The 15,576-nt window shown below is 39.7% G+C and overlaps 1 pseudogene across 1 annotated transcript; it reads left to right on the top strand.

Moving 5' to 3' along the window:
• The first annotated feature begins 2,854 nt into the window (after window positions 1-2,854).
• LOC309647957 (tubulin alpha-1B chain pseudogene) lies at window positions 2,855-11,668 on the top strand (annotated as a pseudogene). Its single transcript has one exon. The product of its transcript is annotated as a tubulin alpha-1B chain pseudogene (transcript).
• Window positions 11,669-15,576: the final 3,908 nt, after the last annotated feature.

Raw genomic sequence — 15,576 nt, forward strand, 5'->3', positions numbered from 1 at the left:
TATTTCTTTGGTTGTTTCCATTTGGCTTTTAACAAAAATAAAATCATGTTTTACAATTTCTTGCTTCTTGCTCAATTAACATTTATATCCTGGCAATTTTTTTCCCCAAATCAAAACATGGAAATCTACTTTATTCTATTTAACAACCTCAAAATATTCTCCTCCTCTCCTCTGAAGAAACTGAGCTCTTCCCTGATCCTGCCCCTACCTAGTTGATTTCTAGAACAAAAGACCTTCCATTTGTCAAAATCCAAACCTGTGTTGAAGGTAATTGAGATTGCATTACCTGTGTTGAAGGTAATTGAGATTGCAAATAGAAAGTTTTTTTGGAGGCAGGGGAAACTATAGTTATCATTAATAAGAATCAAATAATAAGGCCCTAGAATCAAGAAAAAATAAAATTAAAAAGACAGTGCTGCAGAAAGTTCCTCCATCAGGGAGAAAAACAACCCAATGCCTAATAATCCTGAGAGGCTTTTGGGTTGTGACAATGGAGGATTTCTCCCTACCTCAGACAGAATGATGAATTAAAGAAAGGATCTGGGTAAAGACTAAAAAGGCATGCTTATAAAATATACAGAAAAACATAAAGTTGAGACTACTAGCTAATAGACTGGATTGCCAGATTGCACTGAAAAAGTTGTTAATGAGATCAGAGAATGAACTGAACATAAGAAGATATTTAATAGTGAAAAATGTGCTTATTTACATGCCTAGGCCTTATTCTATTGGGTTAAAAGCCAAAAAGTGCTTTTGGTTTTTAAGTAAAAATAAAAGACACATTTTTCATTTTTCATCAAGAACTTTATTGAACAATGTATTCCCCGTTTTGTTCCACTACCTTCTGCCATTTTTCAGGCAGCTTCATAATCCCATCTTCCCAAAACTTTTTATCTTTTTGAGCAAAGAACTGTTCCAAGTGCCTTTTACAGTCTTCCAGGGAATTGAAATTTTTTCCACTAAGAGAATTTTGTAGAGACCGAAATAAATGGAAATACGAAAGTGCAATGTCTGGTGAATATGGTGGATGAATCAGAACTTCCCAGCCAAGCTGTAACAGTCTTTGCCTGGTCATCAAAGAAACATGCGGTCTTGTGTTATCCTGATGGAAGAGTATGTGTTTTCTCTTGGCTAATTCCGGACACTTTTTGTCGAGTCCTGCTTTCAGTTGGTCTAATTGGGAGCAGTACTTGTTGGAATTAATCGTTTGGTCTTCCAGAAGGAGCTCATAATGGAGGACTCCCTTCCAATCCCACCATATACACACCATCACCTTCTTTGGATGAAGACCAGCCTTTGGTGTGGTTGGTGGTGGTTCCTTTCACCTGCCCCACGATTTTTCTGTTCCACATTCTTGTACAGTATCCACTTTTCATCGCCTGTCACAATTTGTTTTAAAAACGGAACGTTTTCATTACGTTTAAGTAGAGAATCGCATGTGGAAATATGGTCAAGAAGGTGTTTTTCGCTTAACTAATGTTGAACCCAAACATCAAAGTGATGAATATAACCAAGATGGTGCAAATGATTTTCAAGGCTTGACTTGGATATTTTGAGTATGTCGGCTATCTCCCGCATGGTATAACGTTGACTGTTGTCAATTAATGTCTCGATCTGATCGCTATCAACTTCAACTGGTCTACCCGATCATGGAGCATCGTCCAGCGAGAAACCTCCAGCACGAAACTTTGCAAACCACTTTTGACACATTCGATCAGTCACAGCACCTTCTCCATACACTGCACAAATCTTTTTGCGTTTCAGTTGAGTTTCTACCTTTCTTGAAATAATAAAGCATAATATGCCGAAAATGTTGCTTTTTTTCTTCCATCTTCAATATTAAAATGGCTACATAAAAATTCACCAATTTTGATAAGTCTTTTTTTAAATGCACAGTGATATAACAGCTGTCACATACAATCTAACAAAATTGTTTTGAATGAAGTTGAAGACAACTAAGTGCTACTAGAGCCATCTTACGGAAAAAATGGAATGAGCCTTTTGGCCAACCCAACAGAAAGGATTTAAAACAAACAGGGATAAATGTGAGTTCCTGAAATTAATATTAAAAAATTAGTGAAGTGGGACAGGCAAAGATTTCTTAATAGACACAGAAATCATAATGGAAGGATGGATGAATTGGACTTCATTAAAATTAAGAACTGTCCATTAAAAGACATCATTAAAAGAATAATAACAAGCCATGGACTGGGAGAAAATATATGTAATGCACATATCTGACAAAAGACTGGTATCACAAGATGATAGATAGATAGATGATAGATAGGTAGACAGACAGATAGATATAGATATATAAAAGACAGACAACTCATTTGAAAAATGGACAAAAGACGTAAGCTGGCATTTCACAAAGAAGGACATCCAAATGGTTAACAAACATATGAAAAGGTTGTCAACATCAACAGTCATTAGGGCAATAATACTAATTAAAACTACAATGTGATACTGGAAATTCTAGCCAGAGCAAATAGAAAAGGAAAAGAAACAAAAGACATCCAAATTGAAAAGGAAGAAGTAATGTTAAATATCTATGCACAGATGACAATCCTATATAGAGAAAACCCCCAAAGAATCCATAAGAGAGACCCTAGAGCTAATAAATGAATTCAACAAAGTTGTAGGGTACAAGATCAGCACACAAAAACCAGCTGTGTTTCTGTGCAACAGCAGTGAACAGTCCAAAAAGGAAATTAAAAAGGCAATTACGGAGGGTGCGCTGGGCCGGGGGGAGGGGCCTGCGGCCATGGCACCAACTGTGCCCGCCAGCCCCTCCCCTCCCTGGACCGCTACTTAAGTGGCTCCCGCACCGCCCCTGCCTCAGTGCGTTACTTACCTCGACTCTTAGTTTGTCGAGGAGGGTAACCGGGACCCGGTGTCTACTCCTGCGGCCTGCGCCTGCTGACCCGTAGCCACCATGCATGAGTGCATCTCCATCCACGTTGGCCAGGCTGGTGTCCAGATCAGCAATGCCTGCTGGGAGCTCTACTGCCTGGAACATGGCATCCAGCCCGATGGCCAGATGCCAAGTGACAAGACTACTGGGGGAGGAGATGACTCCTTCAACACCTTCTTCGGTGAGACAGGCGCTGGCAAGCATGTGCCCAGGGCAGTGTTTGTAGACCTGAAACCCATGGTCATTGATGAAGTTCGCACTGGCACCTGCCGCCAGCTTTTCCACCCTGAGCAGCTCATCACAGGCAAGGAAGATGCTGCCAGTAACTATGCCCGAGGTCACTACACCATTGGCCAGGAGATCATTGACCTCATCTTCCGAATTCGGAAACTGGCTGACCAGTGCATAGGTCTTCAGGGCTTCTTGGTTTTCCACAGCTTTGGTGGGGGAACTGGTTCTGGGTTCACCTCCCTGCTGATGGAACGTCTCTCTGTCGATTATGGCAAGAAGTCCAAACTGGAGTTCTCCATTTACCCAGCCCTCCAGGTTTCCACAGCTGTAGTTGAGCCCTATAACTCCATCCTCACCACCCACACCACCCTGGAGCACTCTGACTGTGCCTTCATGGTAGACAATGAGGCCATCTATGACATCTGTCGTAGAAACCTCGATACTGAGCGCCCAACCTACACGAATCTTAACCGCCTTATTAGCCAGATGGTGTCCTCCATCACTGCTTCCCTGAGATTTGATGGGGAATGTTGATCTGACAGAATTCCAGACCAACCAGGTGCCCTATCCCTGCATCCACTTCCCTCTGGCCACATATGCCCCTGTCATCTCTGCTGAGAAAGCCTACCATGAACAGCTTTCTGTAGCAGAGATCACCAGTGTTTGCTTTGAACCAGCCAACCAGATGGTGAAACGCAACCCTCAGCATGGTAAATACATGGCTTGCTGCCTGTTGTACCGTGGTGACATGGTTCCCAAAGATGTCAATGCTGCCATTGCCACAATCAAGACCAAGTACAGCATCCAGTTTGTGGACTGGTGCACCACTGGCTTCAAAGTTGGCATTAATTACCAGCCTCCCACTGCGGTACCTGGTAGAGACCTGGCCAAAGTACAGTGAGCTGTGTGCATGCTGAGCAACACCACAGCCATCGCTGAGGCCTGGGCTCGCCTGGACCACAAGTTTGACCTGATGTATGCCAAGCGTGCCTTTGTTCACTGGTACGTGGGTGAGGGCATGGAAGAAGGAGAGTTTTCTGAGGTCCGTGAGGATATGGCTGCCCTTGAGAAGGATTATGAGGAGGTTGGTGTTGGTGCTGTTGAGGGAGAGGGAGAGGAAGAAGGAGAAGAGTACTAATTACCATTCCTTTCAGCCCTGCAGCATGTCATACTCAGAACTTCAGCTTCAACATTAGCTGACAGGAGTAAAAGCTTTCTGACTAGACTGTCTTCACTTTCAACTGTGATCATGTATCACTTTTCCATGTGTACCTGTAAGATTTTTCTGTCATGTCTGAAAAGTAAAGGCTTTAAGAAAGGAAAAAAAAAAAAAAAAAAGGCAATTATGGGAATTCCCTGGTGGTCCAGTGGTTAGGACTCTGAGTTTTCACTGCTGGTCCTCCAAGCCACATGGTGTGGCAAAAAAAAAAAAAAAAAAAAAAAAAAAAAAAGGCAATTCCATTTATAATATCTATAATATTTATATAATATTTATAATATCTTCAAAAGAATAAATTACTTAGGAATAAATTTAAACAAGGGTGTAAAAGACTTGTACACTGAAAACTTCAAACTACTGCTGAAAGAAATTAAGGAAGACCTAAACAAATGGAAGACACCCCATGTTCGTGGGTAAGAAGATAATATTAAGCCGTCAGTGCTATACAAAGCAACTGATCTACAGATTTAATGCAATCTCTATCAAAATTCCAACAGCTTTTTTTGCAGAAATGGAAAGCCAATCTATAAATTCACATGGAATTCCAAGGGGCTCTGAATAGCCAAAATAATCTTGAAAAAAAAGAACAAAGTCAAGGGACTCACACTTCCCAATTTAAAAATTTACTACAATATGCTACAGTAATGAAAACAGTGTTATTATATTGGTATGAATATAGACTTATAGATCAATGGAATAGAATTGAGAGTCCAGAAATAAGATAATAAATTTATAGCTAGTCAATTTTTGACAAGGGTGCCAAGTTCATACAATGGGGAAAGAACAGTCTCTTCAACAGATAGTGATGGGACAACTGGATTTCTACATGCAAAAGAATGAAATTGGATACCCACCTCACACCATATACAAAAATTAACTAAAAATGGGTCAACAACTTAAATATAAGAGCTAAAACTATAAATCTCTTAGAAGAAAACATAGGATAAAAGCATTATGACATTGAATTTGGCAACGGATTCTTAGATATAATACCAAAAGCATGAACAACAAAAGTAAAAAGAAATAAACTGGACTTCATTAAAATTTAAAACTTTTGTACATCAAAGGATATTATCGAGAAAGTTAAAAGACAACCCATAGAAAGGGAGAAAATATTTTCATGTCATATGAGGGTTTAATATCCAGAATATATAAAGAACTCCTAAAACTCAAAAAGAAAAAACCAAACCACCCAATTAGAAAATGGGCAGAGGACTTGAATAGATGTTTGCCCAAAGAAGATATACAAATGGCCAATAAGCACATGCAAAGATGGTCAACATCATTAGTAATAAGGGAAATACAAATCAAATGCATGTTACAACATGGATGAACCTTAAAAACAATATGCTAAGTGAAATAATCCAGACAGGAAAGGATAGCTATTGCATGATTCCACTTATATGAAATATCTACAATAGACAAATTCATAAAAATAGAAAGTAGATTAGAGGTTACCAGGGGTTAGGGGAGGTGGGAATGGGAAATCATTGTTTAGTGGTTGTAGACCTTCTTTTTGAGGTGATGAATACATTTTGGGAATAATGTTGATGGTTATACAACATTGTGAATGTAATTAATGTCACTGACTTACACACTTAAAAATGGTTAAAATGGCAAATTTTGTGTTGCATGTATTTTACCACAGTAAAAAATAATTTAAAAAAACTACAATGAAAAAAAATCACCGTTTGACAAAAATTATAGTAATAATGATTTAAGCAAGAATCAGAGAAACCCAAATTGAGAGACATTCTAAAACATAACTGGCCTGTCCAAAATGTTAAGGTCATTTAGACCTAAGACTGAAGGACTCTTCTAGATTAAAAAATATTGAGACATGACAACTATATGTAATGTGTGATCCTGGACTGGATCTTGGACTGAAAAAAAAAATGTTTTCTATAATGTACATTATTGGAACAATTGGAAATTGGAAAAATTTGAATACATGCTATAGACTAGATAGAAGTATATTTCCTGATTTTGACAAATAAATAATGGTTATGTAAGAGAATGTCATATATAATTTATACATATATAAAATAATATATTAATATGTATATTTATACTTATATATATAAAATCCTAACCCTTCATATTATAGATATAGATATATAGACGTATACAGATAAGTAGATAGAAAGGGAGAAAAAGAGAATGATAAAGAAAATGTGGTAAAATGTTAATGGGTAAATCTAGTTGAAGGGTGTACAGAAGTTCTTTGTACCCTTCTTGCAAGAGTTCTGTAAATTAAAAATTACTTCAATTTTTTAAAATTTCAAAAAGAAACTTATGAGATACCACTAAACACTTATGAGAATGAAAAGCCTGACAGTACCAAGTGTTGGTGAGGATGTCCAGTGATTGGCACTATCATAACACTGCTGGATGGTGTGGAAATTAGTCTAATTACTTTAGTAAACCGTTGAACAGTATCTACCAAAGTTAAACAGTTGCCTGTCCCAGGACATAGTAGTTCCACTCTAAGTTTACAGCCAAGAGAAATTAGTGTATGTGTCCACTAAAAGGCATGTATAAGAAAGTTCATAGGACTTCTCTGGTGGTCCAGTGGTTAAGACTCCCTGCTTCCACTGCAGGGGGGCGTGGGTTTGATCCCTGATCAGGGAAGTTCCACATGCCAAGTGGTGTGGCCAGTAGCATTATTTATTACAGTAAAAAACTAGAAACAATTGTGAACCTAAAACTACTCTAAAAAATAGTCTTTTTTAAAAAAACTAGAAACAATCCAAAAGTCCATCAACAATAGAAAGGATACAGAAAGGAATAATATATATATTATATATATTCATATATATATATAAATCACTTTGCTGAAATCACACCTTAACTAACACAACATTGTAAATCAACTATGCTTCAATCAAAAAAAAAAAAAAAGAAAAAATAGGGACTTCACTGGTGGTCCAGTGGTAAAGAATCTGCCTTCCAACGCAGGGGGAGCAGGTTCGATCCCTGGTCAGGGAACTAAGATCCCACATGCCGTGGGGCAGCTAAGCCGGCGTGCCACAATGAAAGATCCCACATGCCTCAATGAAGATCCCGCATGTCACAACTAAGACCCAATGCAGCCAAAAAAACAGAAATTTTTAAAAAAATTAAAAAAAAAGAAAAACAATAAAAAGGATAAATAATTATAGATATATTAATACAATGGAATAATATATAGTGGTAAAAAAGAACAAACTCCATTACTCTCACAACACTGGATTCATCTCACAGACATAATGTTGACTGAAAGAATCCAGACACAGCACCAAAAAGAAGTCATGTATCAAGCCATGAAAAGACATGGAGGAGCCTTAAATGCACATTACTAAGTGAAAGAAGTCAATCTGAAAAGGCTGCATACTGTATGATTCCAACTTTATGACATTCTGGAAAAGGCAAAACTGTGCAGATGATAAAAAGATCTGGTTGCCAGGGGGTGGGTGGTGGGTGGAGGGATGAATAAGGAGAGCACCGAGAATTTTTAGGGCAGTGAAAATACTCTGTATGATATAATGATGGATACATGTCATTATACATTTGTTCAAACCCATAGAATGTACAACACCAAGAGTGAACCCTGAGGTAAAGTATAGACTTTGGATGGTAATAATATGTCAATGTAGGTTCATCAATTGTAAGAAATGTACCAGTCTGGTGTGGGATGTTGATAATGGGGGAGGCTATACATGTGTGGGGCAGGGGGTATATGGGAAATCTCTGTACCTTCCCCTCAGTTTTGCTGGGACATTAAACTGCTCTTTAAAAAGTCTGAGCCCGTGCACCACAACTACTGAAGCCCGTGCACCTAGAGCCCGTGCTCCGCAACAAGAGAAGCCACCGCAATGAGAAGCCCGCGCACCGCAGCGAAGAGTAGCCCCCGCTCACCACAACTAGAGAAAGCCCGTGCAGCAATGACGACCCAATGTAGCCCAAAATCAATCAATCAATCAATTAATTAATTAACTAAAATAAAAAAGTCTTAAAGAAAAAAAAGAACCCAGACACACTAGGTACACTATATACTGTGTCATTTCACGCATATGAAGTTCAAGAATACTTAAAGTTATCTATGCCAATATTAATAAGAATAATGACTGACTCTGAGGAGGTGAGGGTTGGAGGAGGTACTGATCGGGAAGGGTAATGAAGGCGACTTCTGAGGTACTAGGAACAATCAGATCTTCATTTGGGTGACGGTTATGTGGTTTATTTGGGTGATGGCATACACATGTAAAATTTTATTGAGCTGTACATTTTACTATATATATGTTTTACCTCAATTTTTATAAACGGAGCAAATGAAATGAAATTGAGACACTAATTTTCATCTGTCAGGTTGGCAAAAATCCCAAAGTTTGAAAACAGTTGTCAAAGTTTTAGGGAATTAGTCATACTCATGTTTTGTTGGTGGGTGTACATATTGGTAAACCCTATATGGGGACAATTTGAAACAGATATAAGAACTACAAACACATATACTCTTTGACTCAGCAATCCCACTTCCAGGAGTTTCTCTTGCAGATATACTTCATGGAACACGACAAAGATATAAGATTACACATTAGGTATAGGTATCTGATTAAACATTACAACATTGTATATAATAGCAAAAGATTGAAAACATGTCAATGTCCATCAACTAGGTTAATAGATTATGACATATCCACAAAATTAATACTATGCAGCTCAAAAAGAATAAGGAAGCTCTTTCCAAGCTGATATGGAAAAAGTTCAAAGATATGTCATTAAGTGAGCTAAGCAAGATGCTACCATTTGTGTAAGAAAGGGGAAAACATAATATACACTTATGTGTGGTCATGCTCATGTAAAGAAACTTGGTAAGGACAAAAAGAAATTAATAAAAGTGTTTACTTATATTTACGTGGATATAGATGACAATGGGGCAGATGCAAGAGATACTTTTCATTGTGTATCTTTATATACATATTTTATTTTTCAACTGTGTAATTGCTGATTTTAAAATTCAACTAGTTTAATTTAAAAGAAACTACCATAGGACTTCCCTGGTGGTGCAGTGGTTAAGCATCCGCCTGCCAGTGCAGGGGGACAGGGGTTCGATCCCTGGTCTGGGAAGATTCCACATGCTGTGGAGCAACTAAACCCATGTGCTCTACTACTGAGCCTGTGCTCTAGAGCCCGCGAGCCACAACTACTGAGCCTGCGTGCCACAACTACTGAAGCCTGCACGCTGCAACTACTGAGCCCACGCACCGCAACTGTTCCACAACAAGAGAAGCCACCACAATAAGAAGTCTGTGCACAGCAACTAAGAGTAGCCCCCACTCGTCACAACTAGAGAAAGCCCGCCTGCAGCAATGAAGACCCAACGCAGCCAAAAATAAAAAAAAAAGAAACTACCATGTGTGCCAGCAATTCTACTTCTGGATATTGATCTGAAGGAAAGGAAAACAACTCGAAAAGACATATGCACCCCCATGTGCATTGCAGCATTATTTACAATAGCCAAGATGGAAGCAACCCAAGTTTCCATTAGATGAATGGATAAAGAAAATGTGGTATGTATATTCAATGGAATATTATTCAGCCATAAAAGAAGGAAATCTTGCCATTTAGGACAACATGGATGGACCTCGAGGGCATTATGCTAAGTGAAATAAATCAGAGAAAGACAAATACTGTACAGCCTCACTTATATGTGGGCTCTAAAACAAACAAACAAAAACAATAACAAAAATTGAACTCACAGATACAGAGAACAGATTGGTGGTCGGGGTGGGGCAGTGAAATGGCCACAAAGTACAAACTTCCAGTTACAAAATAAATAACTCATGGGGATGTAATGCACAGCAGGGTGACTACAGTAAATGATACTGTATTGTATATCTGAAAGTTGCTAAGAGAGCATTTCTTAAAAGTTCTCATCACAAGAAAAAAAATTATAACTCTGTGTGGTGTTGGATGTTAACTAGACTTACTGTGGTGATTATTTTGCAATCTATACACATACTGAATCATTATGTTGTACACCTGAAACTAATATAATATGTTGATTATATCTCATTTAGGGAGGGGGGGGTTGGCTGTGATTCCCTGGGGACTGGATCCTGGGGAATTTTAGAGGTGGTATAGGGAAGGGCTGGAGACAGAAGAGGCAGATTTAATATGGACTAATGAAGCTTAGGCTTCTGAGCTACTCACTTACACTGACTGCTTCCAAGACCCTGGGAGAGTGTCTAGCAATGGGCTCACATGCGTTTGTAAAATTTGCAAAAGGGAGATATTTTAGCCATAATTTGCTAACACCACTCTTTTTCCACTCTGGCACCTCTGCAAGCTTCGCCTTCTGTTGTGTAGTATGAGAGGCGTTTTGGTGATCTGGCTAAGGTGAGGTTTAGTTGGAAATACATTTCTTTCGAGTTCAGTGGGATATATTTCCATAGTTTGCAGTCACTTTCATACACAGTTATTGCTAACCATTTCCACGTAGGAATAGCTTTCGGGAGTACTCTACCATGGACTAAGCAGGCTCATCCAGCATTATGACAGGTACAGGGCCAGAGACTATATGAACATAGGATGTGAACATATCCTTTATGCTGAGCTCTGGAAGCACACGGTTAGTAGAGAAGAAACAAGATTTGAAATACACAGAGAGCCAGAAACTAGTCTATGGAAAATTCTTCTAGTCACCAGATGTGTAAAATTGTAAAGGGAGAATTCAACTTTCCTTGATACCTAGTCAAAACAGAAGTTCTCTCCCATCAGGAATATACTCAGTTATCTAGTATATAATTATAAACATATTTTTTTCACTTTTTGATGAAAATTGTGCAAAATATAATTTTTCATCAGAACTTCTGATGTAGGGCATAAACCTGCAGCAGTATTATAAACAGCAAGTTTGTATATGAAGTTACATGCTTTCTGTATCCCACTTATTGATAATAAAAAAAAATTTCACTTAACTTTGACAGAGGAAGGACTGAATTATCTTTCTATTCCCTCCATAGAGAATGATATCACAAAAATCATTGTCGGGCTTCCCTGGTGGTGCAGTGGTTGAGAATCCGCCTGCCAATGCAGGGGACACGGGTTCGAGCCCTGGTCTGGGAAGATCCCACATGCCGTGGAGCAACTGGGCCCGTGAGCCACAACTACTGAGCCTGCGCATCTGGAGCCTGTGCTCCGCAACAAGAGAGGCCACGATAGTGAGAGGCCCGCACACCACGATGAAGAGTGGCCCCCGCTTGCCGCAACTAGAGGAAGCCCACGCACAGAAACGAGGACCCAACACAGCCAAAAAAAAAAAAAAAAATCATTGTCATATGAAAAGCCAATCAAAGAGTATGCAACAAGAAGGAAATAATATTATAGACGTGTCAGGCAGTTAATAAAGATATTGTTATTTTTCCAAGAAAAACAAACAACCCAATCAAAAAATGGGTAGAAGACCTAAATAGACATTTCTCCAAAGAAGACATACAGATAGCCAATAGGCACATGAAAAGATGCTCGACATCACTAATTATTAGAGAAATGCAAATCAAAACTACAGTGAGGTACCACCTCATACTGGTCAGAATGGCCATCATTAAAAAGTCTACAAATAACAAATGCTAGAGAGGGTGTGGAGAAAAGGGAACCCTCCTACACTGTGGGTAGGAATGTAAATAGGGGCAGCCACTATGAAAAACAGTATGGAGTTTCCTTAAAAAAATAAAAACAGGGTTGCCATATGATCCAGCAATCCCACTTCTGGGCATATATCCAGAAGAAACTATAATTCAAAAAGATACATGCACCCCAATGTTCATAGCAGCACTATTTACAATAGCCAAGACATGGCAGCAACCTAAATGTCCATTGACAGATGAATGGATAAAGAAGATGTGGTACATATATGCAATGGAATACTACTCAGCCATAAAAAAGAATGAAATAATGCCATTTGTAGCAACATGATGGACCTAGAGATTATCATACTAAGTGAAGAAAGTCAGAAAAAGACAAATACCATATGATATCTCTTATATGTGGATCTAAAATATGACACATGGACTTCCCTGGTGGTGCAGTTGTTAAGAATCCACCTGCCAATGCAGGGGACATGGGTTCGAGCCCTGGTCTGGGAAGATCCCACATGCTGCAGGGCAAATAAGCCCATGCGCCACAACTATGAGCCTGTGCTCTAGAGCCCATGAGCCACAAATTCTGAAGTCCGCGTGCCTAGACCCCGTGCTCCGCAACAAAGAGAAGCCACTGCAATGAGAAGCCCGCGCGCAGCAACGAAGACCCACCACAGCCAAAAAATAAATAAATTTATTACAAGTAAATAAATAAAATATGACACAAATGAATATATTTATGAAACAGAAACAGACTCACAGACATAGAAAACAAACTTACGGTTACCAAAGGGAAAAGGGAGTGGGGGAGGGATAAATTAGGAGTTTGGGATTAGCAGATACAAACTACTATATATAAAATAGATAAACAACAAGGTTCTACTGTATAGCACAGGGAACTATATTCAATATCTTGTAATAAAGCATAATGGAAAAAAAGATATTGTTATTTTTCTAGGTTTTGGTATGTTTGGATGTTTGTTAGCTTTTCGAAATTTTAAATTTGTAATTTGTTGTAATTTATCTTCACATTCTAATTAAATATTTCATACCTAATTTTGTATTCTCTTTTTTTAATTTTTAGTTTATTTATTTTATTGATTTAGTTTTTTGGCTGCGTTGGGTCTTCGTTGCTGCGCGCAGGCTTTCTCTAGTTGCGGTGAGTCGGGGCTACTCTTCGTTGCGGTGCACGGGCTTCTCATTGTGGTGGCTTCTCTTGTTGCAGGGCTCTAGGCACGCGGGCTTCAGTAGTTGCAGCACACAGGCTCGGTAGTTGTGGCTCACGGGCTCTAGAGAGCAGGCTCAGTAGTTGGGGCGCACGGGTTTAGTTGCTCCGCGGCACGTGGGATCTTCCCAGACCAGGGCTCGAACCCGTGTCCCCTGTATTGGCAGGCAGATTCTTAACCACTGCACCACCAGGGAAGCCGTGTATTCTCTTTCTTAAAGAGGACCCACCAGATTGCATAAACTTCAAGCCCCACAAAACCTGGATCCATCCTGGCTGGGGGCCAGCTGGAGAGGGACTCTGAGGAGACAGTAAGCCTGTCTAATGAGTATCTAGGTAGAAACACTGTGCTCTCAGTGACATAACCCTCCTCTTCTTCATCTCTTATATGAAATCTTTAGTAAAATAGGTATTTTTCACTTTAAAATTTAACAGAGTACAAGGTGGGAGAGACTTGGATTAACAGCAGCAATGTGAGAAAAACTGTGGAGGTGGGGGAAGGGAGAGGTATGTGTGACCACAAGTTCCGTAATAGCCCATTGTGTGACAGAGGCAAGGAGGTGAGAGCTGCCTGATCTCTGCACTCCTCAGACTCACCTGGATGATTCTGCTCCTGACAGGGAGGCAGGCTGTCAAAGGGAGGTTGACGGACCAGGGTGAACCCACAGGAGCTCACCCAGAATGGTACAGAGTTTGCAGTCAGATCTTAGGGGAATCTCTAAAGGAACTAGTGATGTTATATGGCTAAGGCTCCAATATGGGGCGGGGGTGGGCGTCGGGGAAATGGGGGGAAGCGGTGGAGGGGTTGGCTGTTGTTGGAAGAGAGAGGAGACTTTTACAGAGCTAGGAATGGCAGTGGTAGGGCCAGTGGAAGAGATAATAAGAGGCAGATTGGCCTTTCCATAAACATAAAGGGAATTTGTATTAAATACCCAATATCAAACAATTTTTAATTCACATTGGAATGATGTTCATCAAATGTTAACAGTAACTATTTCAATGGCAGAATGTAAATTTCTTCTCTGTACCTCTTTATAGAAGTGTGTGTCATTTCCAGAAAACAATAAAGCCACAAGTTTTTTGTTTTTTGGGTTTTTTTGGCGGCACTTGTGGGATCTTAGTTCTCCGACCGACCAGGGAAGCCAAGTCCTAACCACTGGACCGCCAGGGAATTCCCATCACACTAGCCTTCTTCTTTTTTTTTTAAAGTCTCTGTTAGCTATAGGTGGTCTGCAAAGTCTCAATTCAGCTACTGGAATACCTCTACCCTTGCTTCTTCTTTCAACTGTCACACAAGTGGATTTATCAGACAAGCTTGTCCTGAGCTTCACAATTTATATAAAAACTCAGCTCCAGGCTCAGCAAAACAAAGGACCCTTCATCCAACAAGATGTACCTTCCTTAGGTGGCAGTTGAAGGAGCATGAGCATGCTTCCTTGTCCATAAACAAAGATGATTTCCTCAAAAGCAGTTCTGATGATAGAAATATCTCCATCTTCTTATATCAGGAAGAACATTCTAATTACAGCTGTTCAAAAATAGAATGGTCTTAGTTCCAAGTCCCTGAAAGTTTTCCAATAGAACATGGAAGTTACACAGATGTTTTTAAAAGGATTTCAGCCCTGGATAAGCGGTTGGAGTGCATAACCTCTAGTTTTTCTTCTGAGATTTTTAGATCTTACCTCTCATTGAGGGGTCTAATCATGGGCTGCATTTTGCTTCCAACTGTTCCCTGGACATCAGGAACTCCTTACATCTAGCATTATGGTTTGCATAATGTAGACTCTTAATAACACTAGTAAACAACTAGTCCTTACTACCTGCCCTTCAGTGTTCTAAGGATGTAATGAGAAAAACCTCTTCTAATCCTCCAGGCAACCCTGTGGGGTAGGTCTTATTATGACCATTCCCGTGTTAGAGCAGAAAACTGAGGCTTAGAGAAGTTGAGAAATTTGCCCAAAGCTACACGGATTATAGGTGGCAGAGCTGGGTCTGAATCCAGAGTTAGCCTCTTACCCAGCATCACACTGCCTCTCACTTGATAGACGTTTGAAATTACTCCAGTTCTGAATACTGAGATCTATGTGGTATTTTGGCCTGGTTCTGGCCTGCTGGGAGTTTGGTGGGCTGAGACAACATAAGCCAACCTGATCATAGGACATTATCAACAGCCAAGGTATGCCATATGCAGTCCACATTTGAAAGCCGAAGGCAGAGAGTAAAAGTGGGATGGCTGCATCAAGTCCAGAAGGGGTACCACAGTGATTAACAGATGTATTTGGTTATGGAGTCTTCGCTATGGAAAGGTTCTTAAAGGGCAACCAACCCACCCACCCACTCACTGGTACAATATGTGTGATAGGGAACT

This window comes from Balaenoptera physalus (assembly GCF_965194825.1).
Source record: "Balaenoptera physalus genome assembly, chromosome: 1".
Lineage (NCBI taxonomy): Eukaryota > Metazoa > Chordata > Mammalia > Artiodactyla > Balaenopteridae > Balaenoptera > Balaenoptera physalus.